The sequence below is a fragment of the Mirounga leonina genome, unplaced genomic scaffold (assembly GCF_011800145.1).
Source record: "Mirounga leonina isolate KUSES-001 unplaced genomic scaffold, KU_Mleo_1.0 Mir_173, whole genome shotgun sequence".
NCBI lineage: Eukaryota > Metazoa > Chordata > Mammalia > Carnivora > Phocidae > Mirounga > Mirounga leonina.
The window spans coordinates 66,568,874-66,584,775 of record NW_023270447.1 but is presented as its reverse complement, the minus strand read 5'-3'; the positions used below and the strand labels follow the sequence as shown (position 1 = coordinate 66,584,775).

Here is a 15,902-nt window from a genome sequence, read left to right as displayed (position 1 = left end):
GTGGTGAGTTCAAGCCTCACGGGTGTGGAGCCTACTTAAAATTTTTTTTAATTAAAAAAAAAAATTGTAATATGGTCCTGTTCCTTTAAAAAGTGAAAGATGGGAAGGGGTGGAGTTTCCCATGTCATGGGGACAAGAAATAAATCACTGAAGAGCAAGAAGGAAATGTGACTTCTTGCTGGCTCTGATGGAAAGAAGCTAGAAGTCCCACATCCTGACAGGGGTCTGTAGCAGGCAGAGCCCTGACTCATTCTGGGAACTCAACTTTACCAAGTGAGGTTGGTGCTGCCTGAATTTGGTATAGGTGGCTTGTCCCCATGCAAGTTGCAAAGATTTATTTTTGCTGTTATTGTTGTTTTAAGAGAGCACAAGAGTGAGGGGGAGGGGTAGAGGCAGAGGGAGAGAGAGATTCTGAAGCAGACTCCCCTGCTGAGATGAGCACAGGGCTCCATCTCACAATCACGACCTGAGCTGAAGTCAAGAGTCAGATGCTTAATTGACTGAGCCACCCCGGTACCCCAAGTGCTAAGTTTTTAAGTATAGTCATAAGGTAAGTTGCCAAGTCCCTGGTCAGCTAATATTTTCAGGCAGATTGGCTAGTTTTTGTAAAGGAGGAGAATGTGATGAATGTGAAATTATTTCTTCTATAGTAAACTTCAGCATTGATTGGCTGGGATGGAAGGATGATTCTTTTCTTTTTAAGATTTTATTTATTTGAGGGATGCTTGGGTGGCTCAGTCAGTTAAGTGTCTGCCTTCAGCTCAGGTCATGATCCTGGAGTCCTGGGATTAAGTCTAGCCATCCGGCTCCCTGCCTAGTGGGGAGTCTGCTTCTCTCTGCCCCTCTGCCCCTCTCCCCCCTCCTGCTATCTCTGTCAAATAAAATCTTACTGAAGGGGCGTCTGGGTGGCTCAGTCGTTAAGTGTCTGCCTTTGGCTCGGGTCATGATCCCAGGGTCCTGGGATCGGGCTCCCTGCTCGGCGGGAGGCCTGCTTTTCCCTCTCCCACTCCCCCTGCTTGTGTTCCTGCTCTTGCTATATATATATATTTTTTTTTTTTTTTTAAAGATTTTATTTATTTTTTAGAGAGCGAGTGAGAGAGAAACAGCATGAGAGGGGAGAGGGTCAGAGGGAGAAGCAGGCTCCCCGCTGAGCCAGGAGTCCGATGTGGGACTCGATCCCAGGACCCTGGGATCATGACCTGAGCCGAAGGCAGACGCTTAACCATCTGAGCCACCCAGGCGCCCTCCTGCTCTTGCTATATTAAAAAAAAAAAAATCTTTAAAAAACAAAAAACAAAAAAGGATTTTATTTGAGAGAAAGAGCATGAGCAGGGTGGGGGGGAAGGGGGGAGGGGAAGGGTAGAGGGAGAGAGAAGCAGACTCCCTGCTGAGCAGGGAGCCCCACACAGGGCTCAATCCCAAGACCCTGAGATCATGACCTGAGCCGAAGGCTGCCGGGTAACCAACTAAGTCACCCAGGCGCCCTAGGATGATTTTTCTTTAAGGTTAAGCCATTCTATTTAATTCCAGTTTTAGGACATGTCTGAAGTAAGGATGAGGAATATCCTGCTAAGTTTGTGTAAATTTTCAATTTTTTTGACAATGGTGAGCTATTCAGATCCTCATTTTATTGATGAAAAAGAGTCAAAAAGAGGTAAAATCACTTGCCCCATATAAGGGTTTCTGGATTTATCAGGAGCATTAATTTGGTTTTGGTAAATATCTCTCATTTAAGGTGCTTGCATACTTGCTTGGTGCCAGTTATTTGTTCTTCAGCTTTTCATTGCTCACCAGTGTCAATGAAAAAGATCAGCTCTGTCTTCCCCTGGGCATCTTGATATTTTGGGGGCAAGGAGGGAAGAAAGCAGTTTGCAAATAGCCGAACAGGAGACTAGAACTGCAGTCTGTTGTTCATTAGCTGATGGCTGGCGCTTGGGCTTGCAAGGAGGGAAGTCAAGAAGACTTTCTTTCTTGGGCGCCTGGGTGGCTCAGTTTGTTAAGCGACTGCCTTCGGCTCAGGTCATGATCTTGGAGTCCCAGGATCGAGTCCCACATCGGGCTCCCTGCTCAGCGGGGAGTCTGCTTCTCCCCCTGACCCTCCCCACTCTCATGCTCTCTCTATCTCATTCTCTTGCTCAAATAAATAAATAAAATCTTTAAAAAAAAAAAAGACTTTCTTTCTTGGGTGCCTGGGTGGCTCAGTCGTTAAGCGTCTGCCTTCGGCTCAGGTCATGATCCCAGGGTCCTGGGATCGAGCCCCGCATCGGGCTCCCTGCTCCAAAGGAAGCCTGCTTCTCCCTCTCCCACTCCTCCTGCTTGTGTTCCTTCTCTCGCTGTGTCTCTCTCTGTCAAATAAACAAATAAAATCTTTAAAAAAAAAAAGGATAACCCCTTTCCCTGGAACTTCCCTCAAGTTTGAAGTGACAGCAGAAAATCCCCCCCTTTTCTTCTTTTTTTGCTATGCAGTTTGGTATGGATTTTCTAAGAGAGAACTTGGAGTTCCTGTTTGCCATCTAAAGAAATAGCGCTAGAAAAGAGAGACAGAGATAGACTTTTTGGAGGACTTGGAATCGAACTTTTGTGCATAGAAGCTGGCCTAGTATTTCCCACATAGGCAGTGTTCTTGACCTAGGGAGAAAAAAGGGTTTGTGTTATTACAAATAATCCACGTGTACTTTTAGGCCAGGCTTGCCATTCCTTAATTGCTCTACTTTTAAACTACTTTAGAGCTCATCCTCAGGGAAACTTCTTTTTTTTTTTTTTTTAAGATTTTATTTATTTATTTGACAGAGACACAGCGAGAGAGGGAACACAAGCAGGGGGAGTGGGAGAGGGAGAAGCAGGCTTCCTACCGAGCGGGGAGCCCGCCGCGGGGCTCGATCCCAGGACCCTGGGATCATGACCTGAGCCGAAGGCAGACGCTTAACGACTGAGCCACCCAGGCGCCCCCTCAGGGAAACTTCTTAATACTCACTTAGAAAAATTATCCATGTGTCTATGGATAAATAATGAGTTATATTTTTATGTAGTGAAAACAATACATGGAGTTGGGGCTTTTGTTTCTGCAGTTAACCCTGACACAAAAACCAAGGACCAGATACTGTTTCTCTGAGGGTGTGGGCTTTGTTGGCTGCCCCTTACCCCTCCAGTTTCAGGGCACAGAGGGGGGGGTCCCCGTGCTGCACTGTTTCTTGAAGGTTGTCAGGCTAGTTCCTCCTTTGAATTCTCTTTCCAGCCCAACAACAACTGTTAGGAAGGATAGTTGGGAATTTGTTTTGTAAACAGGTCCATTGTTAGCATAAGTGAACTAAAGTATATGCTTTCATTAATAAAAGTGTTATTTTGAGGGAAATTGATAGTAAGGCTAATAAAAAGCACATTGGAGGCATGCCTGGTTGGCTCGGTCAGTTGAGTGTCAGACTCTTGATTTTGGCTCAGGTCCTGATCTCAGGGTTTTTAGGTCTGGCTCCTCAGCAGAGAGTCTGCTTGAGATTCTCTCTCTGCCCTCACCATCCCCCCCAAGCTCAAATAAATCTTTTTTTTTTTTTTTAAGATTTTATTTATTTGACAGAGCACAGGCAGGGGGAGCGGCAGGCAGAGGGAGAGGGAGAAGCAGAAGCAGGCTACCCGCCGAGCAAGGAGCCCGATGCAGGACTCCAACCCAGCACCCTGGGATCATGACCTGAGCGGAAGGCAGAAGCCCAATGGACTGAGCCACGCAGGCGCCCCATAAATCTTTCTCTTTTTTTTTAAGATTTAATTATTTGAGACACAGCAAGCGAGAGAGAGCACAAGTATGGCAGAGAGGCAGAGGGAGAAAGAAGCAGGTTCCTTGCTGAGCAGGGAGCCCAATGCAGGGCCTGATCCCAGGACCCTGAGATTATGACCTGAGCCGAAGGCAGACGCTCAACCATCTGAGCCACCCAGGTGCCCCGAGTTTGTTTTTTTATTGAGGTATAATTGACATATTAGATTCAGGTGTACAGCATAATGATTTGATATTTGTGTTTTTGGGTTTTTTTAATATAAGGAATCTGTTTTTTTATGGGTTTTTTTTTTTGTTTGTTTTTTAAGGGAAACGATACAGGAACATAGCTATATCCACCCAAACTTGTTAGGATTTTGACTATAAATAGAGCCCACCTATAGAGAGTTAATAGTTTTTGAAGCTGGATGATGGGTACACTTGGGTTCTTTACACTGTTCTTTTCTAGTTTGTGTGTGAATCAACACTTCCATAATAAAAACATTTTAAAGAAATAGAGCCCAGTTGGCTATAAGGCTGGCCTTTCTTAACCCTCTTTAAAGTCATAAAAAAATAAGACAATCCCATTGTAATAAGGTTTCCCCAAATGGACTTTGAGTAATTACAATACAGCTTTATTTATTTAGGGTCATGGAAATTAGTATTTTGGATTTCTAAAAGTATCTCAGAAGAAGGTGGATAGATGTTTGATTCCACATTAAAGATAAAAGAATGAACCCATTAACTCTGGAATGTCAACAACTTTTATTTTTAGAATATGGGGGGAAGTCATCTATAAAATGACCAGCTAAGAAAATTATATGTAAAGTAAGAAGCTGTCTCCCTATCTACTTCATTTTGTGTCTCTCCCTTCTCCTGCCCCCTTCCTCTTCATATCTTCCTTCCTGCTCCACAGAGGTAACCACTGTTAACAGTTTGCTGCTATTGCTTATAGGTATGTCTTACGTGTACATTTATATGTACATAGTACACATTTTTAAAGCAGTTCTACCAAATTCCATAGAATTCAATATTTAAACTTTTAAGAATTTTAGTACTAAATTTCAGAATAGATTTTTTTTTTAATAAAGTAAGCTCTATGCCCAACGCGGGGCTTGAACTCATGACCCCAAGATCGAGTCTTACACTCTACTGTCTGAGCCAGCCAGGTGCCCCCCAGAATAATTTTGATTTTATACCCTAGGCAAGGCCAAGCCTTTTATTGTATCTTTAAATTATTCAAGCAATAATTGCCATTCTCCCCACAGGCCCTTCCCCACCTTTAGGAAGGTATTTAATGCACATGTGAGTATTCTCTATAAATTTTCGGGCGTCAGAATTGAAATTAGTATTATACTTACTGATTTACTTAATAATTTAAGAGAGCCACTTTTAATAGAGTGAATTATTAAATAAATCCATAAATATACTAATTTCAGTTCTGAATTGAAATCGGAGACCGCTTCATTGTCATTTCCCCTTCCTCCACCTAATTTCAGTTTCTTCAGGGATACAGGTGGGATGTGAAGCCTTGGCAAAATGTTACCCTAGAGATACCCCAGGCTACTCTTGATTGTTTCCCTCTTTCACTCAAGAGAGGGAGAATCTCCAGAGAAAAGCATAAAATAGTAAACATGTTTAGTATTTCACCTGAGCTCTGCTTTCCTACCCCGAACTATCCAGAGGCATACAGAGCACAAAGCAGGCCATTGCTTTGTGAACACTCTTTTATGAATGCTGAACTTTTCTCAGTATTTTTGCATCTATCTTTTTTTTTTTTTTTTTAAAGATTTTATTTATTTATTTGACAGAGACACAGTGAGAGAGGGAATACAAGCAGGGGGAATGGGAGAGGGAGAAGCAGGCTTCCTGCGGAGCAGGGAGCCCAATGCAGGGCTCGATCCCAGGACCCCCGATCATGACCTGAGCCGAAGGCAGACGCTTAACAACTGAGCCACCCAGGCGCCCCGCATCTATCTTTTCTTTATGTTGGTCATTTTGCGTCTTGTTTGCCAAGAATTTTCTACTTCTTACTCTAGCGACTACTGAAAGCATGGCTGCCTTGACTGGACTTGGTGACAGTGGAGTTTTACTCTAACCTGGCACTAAGAAATGAAGTGTGAGTGTCTCCCTAACACTGAGGTCAGTTTGGCCTTCTGTGTGTTGGTGTAAGATGTAGAACGGACAAGCAGGATCTCAACTTCCAGTTTAGCAGGCATGATTAGGGCTGGGGTACAGACTGAATTCTACTCCCGGATTGTATTGTTAATATTTGATGAACTGGTCTTTTATTATTCCTGCTAGTGTGAGTGGGGAGCATGGAGAATGAAGAGGAAGTTTGAAAGAGCCAGTTCATTCAGCAAATGTGAAGTGTCCACTCTGTGGCTAAGCACTGTGCAAAGTCCTGAAGATACAGTGGATAACTGTGGATGCAGTGATTTCTGGCCAGTTCATTTTGTAGCCTCCTGGTTTGGTATCCCGAATGGTTAAACTAATTTGGTTAGCACTCTTATGTTACCTTACGACCGTCTGGAATAACAAGATGTTCCAAGCTCATCTCTCTGAGGAGAAATGCAGGTAGATTTTAGTGCAGATTGATTGGTAGAGACCAGGATCTGGGTGCTTGGTGTCCTTATTGGTCCTGGAGTGTCTGCTTCTTGGCTCTTTCAGTGGAAAACGCAAGGTGATATATACAGATACACACACACAACTATGCATACATATGTGCTCATTTTATTAGAGCTATTTATTATCAGATGTAGTGCCATCTGATCTGGAAAAGTGTGCTGTCCTCTTGGCAGAACAGACACTTAGTCGGGGGGCCTGGGTAAGGGACAGCCAGTGCCGGCCCATGTGGAATCAGTCCTCAGGAACTTGCCCCATTCGGTAGAGATCCATAAACAGCTGAGAATAATTTTAAGACCTATTATAAAAGCAGGTGTTCTGCAATAACAGTTGAAAACCAATTAATGTAATAAACCATATAAACAGAATAAAGGACATCTCAGTGACACAATAAAAACATTTGGGGAAAAAAAATCCCAACACACTTTCATAATAAAAATGTTCAACACACTAGGAATAGAAAGAGACTTCCTCAGTCGGATAGACCTCTGTGGAAAACTTGCAGTTACCATCATACTGAAAGATGGACAGAAGCTCTGTAGCAGAGAATCTTCCCAGAAGGAGGCTGGTGTTGAGCTGCCCCTTTCCAAGCAAGGACCACTTTTTAAATTCTAGGTGGTTATATTCGTGTTTCTTGTTAGTAGTCTCTTGTTACATGAAGCCCTTGGTTCTCTACACCTGGCTGTAGTTTTTCTGTTTAGGCTCTCTCAAATGAACTACAGCAGAAATGTTCCTACTGCCTTTGGCAAGAGACTTCTTTTTGTGCTGGAAGTTCTGAGACCGGTTTCAAGCAGACTGTGTTTCCATTTTTTTGGAATGTTACAAGTTAGAGATAGGGGTGGGGGAAGAGAGCTCTTGTCAGCTTTAGTTAAGCATTTCAGCTTTGCTGGTGTAAGAACTAAATTCTTTCAGAAATCATTATGCTTCAGAGATTTTTTTAACTGATCAGATTCACAAGAGACTGATGGGTGAAATATGAAAATGGAGTAGCTAACCTACAAGGTGATGGTGAGTTACAGTGTTGGAAAAATTCGTGTTTGAATTCTGGACCTATTTAGCTTTGGAACTTTGGGGGCAAATTAACTCAAGTCCTTGTTTTCTCTTCTGTAAAACAGGTACAAAGCATAGTAGTTAATGAGGTTTGGGTGTATAAAATGAGGGAATGCTGAAGGTTTGTAGCTCCTTGTCTAGCGTATCTTGGTAAACATAAGCAGTTTTTATTGATAAAGTGCCAGGAAATCGATTTTTTTTTTTTTTTTTTTTTTTTTTTACAGAGAAAGGGCGAGCACAAGCAGGGGGGAGGGGCAGAGGGAGAAGCAGGGAGCTGCTCAGCAGGGAGCCTGATGCAGGACTCCATCCCAGCACCCTGGGATTATGGCCTGAGGAGAAGGCAGACGCTTAAGTGACTGAGCCACTCAGGCTCCGTGGAATCAGTTTTCAATAGATAACATATCTAGCAAGAAAGCCAGTTTTTGCCTAGGGCAGTCTTTTCTGGTAGGCAGGTCCATTCAGAGACTAAACTCTTGAATTAGATGGATGTTTGATGAATGTATTCTAGATATAGAGCAGGAGGAGCTATATGCTCTTTTTTTCCCCCCCACTGTAAGCTCTACACCGAATGTGGGGCTTTAACTTACAACCCTGGCGGAAATCAAGAATCACCATGCTGTACTGACTTGAGCCAGCCAGGCGCCCCAGGAGCTAGATGTTCTTAAGTGGTAAGCCCTTCAGATCAGCGTAGCTGAATGGCCCTAGTTGAGGAAATGATGTATCCTAGCCCTTCAGGATAGTCCCAATTTAAAATCCTTTTCCCCATTGTCAACCTAAATATCCTGTAAACTTTACCTTGCTAGAGACAAACATATCCCCACCCCAGCTTGTCTTAGCCAGAAGCACAGCAGAAACTTTTTTTCTTTTGGTGGGCGCAGCAAAGCAAAGTTTATTGAGTGATAGTGAGGCGTTTAGTACAAAGCTCCCAAAGAGGGAGGGGACCCGGGAGGGTTGCTTTAAGGCAGAAACTTTGATTGGGCTATTTGCTAACTTTCAGGTTTGAACTCTATGGTCCTGTACTTTTAGGTTTCTTTAGATGACTGTTAATGGGTCATTAAGTCATAGCTTTCTCTTTCTTTGAACTTCAAGAAGATGCAAATTCTTATGCTTCAGTTTCCCATTTTCATTATTTATTCATGACTAAAACTTGTGTGTTTATAAATGTATGCCATAGATATTTTATGCATTTTAATAGTATATGGTATTTACATTTTATTTTATTAAAGATTTTATATATTTATTTGAGAAAGAGCCATAGAGCACAAGTGGGGGTACGGGGAGGGGAGAAGCAGGCTCCCCGCTGAGCAGGGAGCCCTCCACTGGGCTTGATTCCAGAACCCTGAGATCATGACCTAAGCCGGAGACAGACCCCAACTGACTGAGCACCCAGATGCCCCAGTATTTACATTTTAAACTAGGGATTTACCTACCTTATGCTAATAAGATTCTTGCACTTCTTTTTGGCTGACTGGTTTGGGGGAAGATTTCCATAGGTGATTGTTCTTATCTATAGTTTTGACCATTAGTTTTCTCTTAGTTTCCACTTAGAGGGTGATATTTACTGATCCTGTCCTGAAATTGTCTAAGTTTAGAGCTTCCTTGGTTCCTGTAACCCAAATTAAACCTTAAAATAAGTGTTGTTCCTTTGTAACGCTCTTGCTTTCCTGAATTAAAACTTGGCTTTTCGGGGCGCCTGAGTGGCTCAGTTGGTTAGGCGGCTGCCTTCAGCTCAGGTCATGATCCCAGGGTCCTGGGATCGAGCCCCGCATCGGGCTCCCTGCTTGGCGGAGAGCCTGCTTCTCCCTCTCCCTCTGTCTGCCGCTCTGCCTACTTGTGCTCTCTCTCTCTATCTCTGTTAAATAAATAAAAAAACAAAAAAAACAAAAAACTTGGCTTTTCTGTCATGCGTCCTTGGAGTAGGCATTAGTAATGAAAGCTTCATGATGTTAATACACTCTAATAACCTAGGAAAATAAGATGCAGGCACCCCTATATGCTTCATTGCTGCAGGGAAGCTGCCGGCACTAGGAAAGAGGCTGGTGTTTATCAGGAGAACAGCTCGTACTTTGGTCTTAAGTTGGTTGTAATGTGTACATTGAAATGAGAGTTCAACACCATGTGAAATGTTGTGAATACTCTCTTGAAAGTATATGAGATCTCTTGAAGAAACTGGATATTCTGTGAGAGAGTTTGATACAGGAATGAGAAAAGAAAAAAATGTAGTCTGCTCAGCAAAGCTCTCTACAGACATTAAATTACAGCAGCGGAGCCATTCAAGCATTTTAGATGCAGATATCCAGAGATCAGACTGTTCATCATAGGCATTATTCCCTCGCCCAACTCCCATTTCCATATTTTTCCGTGGGTTTAGAAAACTTTAAAAGACTTAGGTTTGAATTGATTTCACATATCAGGAAGGCTTTGGGTCAGCTTGATTTACCATTTTGTTTTCAGGTTGTAGTATGTTTGCCTTTAGTTTTCGTTTGCTTGACTAGTCTATAAAGATAAAGTCTTAAGAAGACCTTTCAAGTACGAACTGAGTATTTATGGACTGAAGGATAGTTGTGTGGTTTATATGTAGCTTGGTCACTTGGTGCTGCTAAGGTTGGAACCCCAGCGTGGTCTTTTGAGGTTATATTTGGCACTGCTTAGTTTTAGGAACCCAAACTCCTGACAAATATAACCTCTCAGTAGGCTACTTGCAGGGTTCTAGCCATTGGGTAAATACTGCCAAAATGCTTATTCTGGTGAATTAAGCAGATACCTAACGATTGCCAAGATAGCGCTGGCAGAATCACTAAGGACACGGAGAAGAAACTTAATCTGGGGTGAGAAGGGAAAAGGAATAATTCAATTCTTCCTTATCTTTGAGAGTTTTTGATTTAGAGAAGTTTGCTTTGGCTTTGTCTGCCAATACTACTTTTTTTGGAGTTGAAAAATAAGATGTGTTTTTTAATGATGTAAAAGCCATATAATTATGTATCTTAAGACCTTCGTTTTAAATAAAATGCATCTGTTCTCCCAAGCCCATTGAACTGCTTGGTAATTAGAGGAATGGTTCTGGTGGAGAAGCTAGGGCTTTGAAAAAGCTGATGGCTCTGGGAACTGGCTCTCAAGTGGCTCTGCAGGAACAGTTTGAAAGTGAATCCTTGCTCCAAGTGACAGAATCGTATCTGAAGTGATTTCAGAAGGCTGTTTGAAATTCTTCTCTTGGGTTTTAAAGAAAAGGTAGGAGGGAAAAAGAACTAGAACAGTAGTTGTATAAATACAAGATGGAGGAGGAGGATATCTTGCGGCTGCAGAAGGGTGTATGAGAAAAGACATTGGGGCTTAGTGACTTGAGGCTCACTCCAGCGTGTGCTTGGTATGGCTTTCCAGAAAGAGAAATTTTTGGATGCGGTAATACTCTGTATTAGGCCACATTTGTAGAATTAGTCTTAAGTTCTGAGTATCCCAATGAAGGAAGACAAACGAATTGATTTAGGGGCAAACAAGGTAATGTGCATATGATAACCACATCGTCTGAAGAATGTTGGAGAGTTGAGACTATTTGGATCATACCAGGCTCTTAACTATAGGAGTTGAGGAATCAGGTCCTATATATTTTGCATTTTTAACATGCCAGGCACTTAATAGTAACTATTGATTGCTGCTTGGTCAGTTGGTAGATTCTTTTATAATGCTGGTGTTAGGAGCATGACTCCCTTACCTTAATTGTTTTGTTTTGTTTTTTTTTAAGATTTTATTTATTTGACAGAGACAGCGAGAGAGGGAACAACAAGCAGGGGGAGTGGGAGAGGGAGAAGCAGGCTTCCCGTGGAGCAGGGATCCCAATGCTGAGCTTGATCCCAGGACCCCGGGATCACGACCCAAGCCGAAGGCAGACACCTAACGACTGAGCCACCCAGGCGCCCCTCCCTTACCTTAATTGTGAGCAGTTTTTACCCAAATTGTGTTTGAGGGGACATGTTTTTACCTGAGCCACATTTCATAGTCATGAGCCATCATATTACGCCATAGTTCTTCTGTAGGGACTGGACTTTTTTATAATACTCTAAATGAAACAGCCTCTTCAGGAAGGGTGGGCTTTGTTGAAGAAGCAAAACTTCTTTGGGGGAATTCTAGTTTGAACAGAAATCAAATGCTAGGTACTGGTAACATGTTAAAAGGTGCCAAATTGATTTCCAAAGTGGTATTTGTCTTTCTCACTTCCCAATATTTTTGTAGAACATGGACACAGAAGAAATGGTAGAAAGAGGAAAAGATGTGTGTAATCACAGTGACGTCTAAAAGTCTTCAAAAAGAATTGAGAGTTGTTTTGAATGGAGTTTGCTTATTTGATTAAATGGCTTTACTTAAGATTGTCCCTACCTTATACTAAGAAGTATATGTATGTATATCAAGAGAAAAAACTTAATGTCTTTTGGACACTTCCTTTCCCTTTCTCTTCATATAACTTGCTCTTTGTTAATCTTCAGGTGACAGCTTAAATGCCACCTCTTGACGATCTTATCTAAGTAAGTCACTACTACACTGTATAAATTTAATGTTATATGGTCTTTGTCTTCTCGTACCTACCAGAATTTGTAGTTACATTTTTGCTTGGTAGCTTATTTGTGTCTCTCAGCACCTCTAGACTCTAATAAGCTCCTTGGAGGCAAAATCAAATCTGGTTTAAATTTTTTTTAAGGCGGGGTGGGGCAGAGGGAGAGAGAGAATCTTTTTTTTTTTTTAAAGATTTTATTTATTTATTTGAGACAGAATGAGAGGGAGGAGGGTCAGAGAGAGAAGCAGGCTCCCCGCGGAGCAGGGAGCCCGATGCGGGACTCGATCCCGGGACTCCAGGATCATGACCTGAGCCGAAGGCAGTCGCTTAACCGACTGAGCCACCCAGGCGCCCCGAGAGAGAGAATCTTAAGCAGGCTCCACACCCAGTCCCGTCAGTCTCACAGTTCTGAGATCAAGACCTGAGCTGAACTCAGCTACCCAGGCACCCCAAATCCGCTTTAATTTGAAGTGTTTATCCACTAGCTAGCATCCTCTTGAATGCGTTAAATGATTCATTGATTTATTTGCAGCTGTGGTTTTGTATCATCCAAAGTTATTCCATTTACATCTCAGGGTATAATGAGGTTTTTAAAATCAGTTTCAATTCACATTTAAAAAGTTCCAGGAGTAGGAGTAAGGGTGGTATTACAGTATTGTGACTCTTAAGCGTACTTGTCAATTCTAGTAAGTTTTTTTTTTTTTTTTAATTTGACAGAGAGAGACACAGCGAGAGAGGGAACACAAGCAGGGGGAGTGGGAGAGGGAGAAGCAGGCTTCCTTTGGAGCAGGGAGCCCGATGCGGGGCTCGATCCCAGGACCCTGGGATCATGACCTGAGCCGAAGGCAGATGCTTAACGACTGAGCCACCCAGGTGCCCATTTAGTAAGTTTAATATATGTAGAAATGTTAAGTTCGGCTCTATCTGTATTTAGGGGACATTTTCTTCCTCTTAGTGAAAATTAGCTTTAAAAAAAAAAGATTTTATTCATTTGAGAGAGTGAGCACAAGCATAGGGGAGAGGCAGAGGGAGAGGGAGAAGCAGACTCCCCACTGAGCAGGGAGCCCGACATGGAGCTCAATCCCAGGACGTGGAGACCATGACCTGAGCTGAAGACAGATGCTTAACCATCTGAGCCACCCAGGCGCCCCAGAAAATTAGCTTAATTTTCCAATTTCTGAGGGTTGAAATGAGCATTGCCTTTGACACTAACTTGCCGCTTTTCCCCGCCTTTTCTTTTAAAGTCTGATATTGTCCACTTGTTGTGTGAATGATCTAAAAGGATTTTCCATTCTGGCTAAATTGCTAAAGCTAAAATTGAAGATTGGGCAGAGATGTTATGAGGCAGACAGAGATAGCCCTAAACTTGTGACAGAAAAAAGCTATTCAGCAAGACTGAACCCAGAAAAACCCAAGACATCCTGAAGGCCAACCAGAAAAACAAAATGCATTTCCATACTCAGTTTGTATAAATGGCTCCGTTACACCTCCACCTCCTATCCCTGAATAACCTAGTCCTCTACCTTGGCTTTGCATAATGACTGCTGCCAAAAATCGGCTTCAAATGGAGATCTCTTTGACCTTGCTGAAACACACAACGGTTCAGTCCCTTTGGTCGGGTCTAGACTCTAGGCCTTCGGCATCCTCATTTAGCAGTGTCTTACTCATTACCCTTTGGCTTCCTGGCAGTTTCTCTCTCCTCCTCTAAATCAGGTCTCTTTTCCATGGTTATGGTTATTTCCCCTCTGACCTGGAGCACCCTAGAGAAGGACTGGGTGGCTACTTTTGATTGTATGGTCAGGCGAACCTCTGAGGAGATGGCTCTTGAGCTGAGATCTGAATAACAAAATCAAGGAGGTAGAGGAGGGGGACATGTTTGCTGATTATCATTTTCCCATTTAATTTTTCCCAAGCCAGGGGCAGCATCATAAAAGACTCTTCAGCAAAGCAGTGAGGCAGTGATGTGTGGTAGAGTAAGCTCTGGAATTTTGGCCTGTTAATTAGCTTTGTGGGTTTTGACAGATCCCTTGTTCTTCCTGGTCTTTGATAGACATGTGGTATAGCACTTCAGCTTTCTGCTTGGAAGATGCCCAGAGTTGTAGTAGGGTTTAAAGGAGGATAAGTGAGTTGGCTTGATAGAGCGTACCTTGAAGACAAAACCAAGCAAACTTGTCAGGGCACCTCTGAGGCTCTCTATTCATTCCTGTGGGGGAGGAAAGAAAAGGAAAAAGAAAATTTTGTTTTTTCATGGGAAACCTGAAAAAAGGTTGACCCTTGATGCTAAAGAACTAGAGGAAAGTGACAGTTCTTCACTTTATAAATTACCTTAGTACTGTGTTTATGAATTGCTATCGTGTATTTACAGGATTTAGTAACATGCCACCGTGGTATTAGAGTATTTGATAATACATTTTGTTTAGAGATTTATTTATTTGAGAGAGAAGGTGGCTTGGGGAGGGGGAGAGGGAGAGGGAGAGAGAATCTCAAGCAGACTCTCCACTGAGCGCAGAGCCCAATACCTTGAGATCATTACTTGAGCCAAAATCAAGAGTCTGGATGCTTAACCAGCTGAGCCACCCGGCTGCCCCATCCACATCTTTTTTATCCATCTGTTGATGGACACTTGGGTTACCTCCATATGTTGGCCATTGTAAATAATGCTGCAGTAAACATAGGGGTGCATATGTCTTTTTGAATTAGCATTTTCATACTCATTGGGTAAGTATCCAGTAGTGGAATTCCTGGATCATATGGTAATTCTATTTTTAATTTTTTGAGGAACCTCCGTACTGTTTTCCACAGTGGCTGCACCAGCTTGCATTCCCACCACAGCACAGGAGGGTTCCTTTTTCTCCACATCCTCACCTACCCTTGTTGTTTCTAGTGTTTTTCATTTTAGCCATTCTGACAGGTGTGAGGTGATACCTCACTGTGGGTTTTTTTTTTTTTTTTTGAAGATTTTATTTATTTATTTGAGACAGAGAGAATGAGAGACAGAGAGCACGAGAAGGGGGAGGGTCAGAGGGAGAAGCAGACTCCCTGCCGAGCAGGGAGCCAGATGCGGGACTCGATCCCAGGACTCCAGGATCATGACCTGAGCCGAAGGCAGTCGCTTAACCAACTGAGCCACCCAGCCGCCCCAATACCTCACTGTGGTTTTTGATTTGCATTTCCCTGATGATGAGTGATGTTGAGCTCTTTTCCTCTTGTCTGTTGGCCATCTGTATGTCTTTGGAGAAATGTCCGTGTCTTCTGCCCATGTTTTAATGGTTGTGTGTGTGTGTGTGTGTGTGTGTGTTGTAGGAGTTCTTCATATATTTTGGATACCAACTCCTTATCACATACATTATTTGCAAATATCTTCTCCCGTTCCGTAGGTTGTCTTTTGTTTTATTGATTGTGTTTCCTTCACTGTGCAGAAGCTTTTTATTTTGATGTAGTCCCAATAGTTTATTTTTGCTTTTGTTTCCCTTGCCTCAGGAGGTTTATCTAGAAAAATGTTGCTATAGCCAATGTCAAAGAAATTACTGCCTGTGCTCTCTTCTAGGATTTTTATGGTTTCAGGTCTCACATTTAGGTCCTTAAATCCATTTTGAGTTTATTTTTGTGTGTGGTGTAAGAAAGTTATCCAGTTTCATTCTTTTGCATGTAACTGTCCAGTTTTCCCAGCCCCATTTGTTGTTCTGTCACGCTTTTTAAATCTTCCTTGGAATTAAATATTAAGGATTTGCCTCATGACTTTAAAGCCCAGGGAGTAGAAAATGGCCAGATGTTAATACTCAGTAACCAAGATACCATTGCATAGTTTCTTTTCTTAGAATTGGGAAACCTGTCTCAGGTCTCAATACTTTTAACAGCTGACTTAGTCTGAAAAACTTGTTTATTGAAAAAAGATGGTATGCACCAAATCATTGGTAGTTCCCCTCACTTTTGTTA

General features: G+C 42.4%; 1 protein-coding gene across 3 annotated transcripts in view; it reads left to right on the top strand.

Annotated features, from left to right (window-relative positions):
- The window catches only part of THRAP3 (thyroid hormone receptor associated protein 3), a 73,670-nt gene that overhangs the window by 38,929 nt on the left and 18,839 nt on the right, over positions 1-15,902 (top strand). The window lies entirely within an intron of this gene.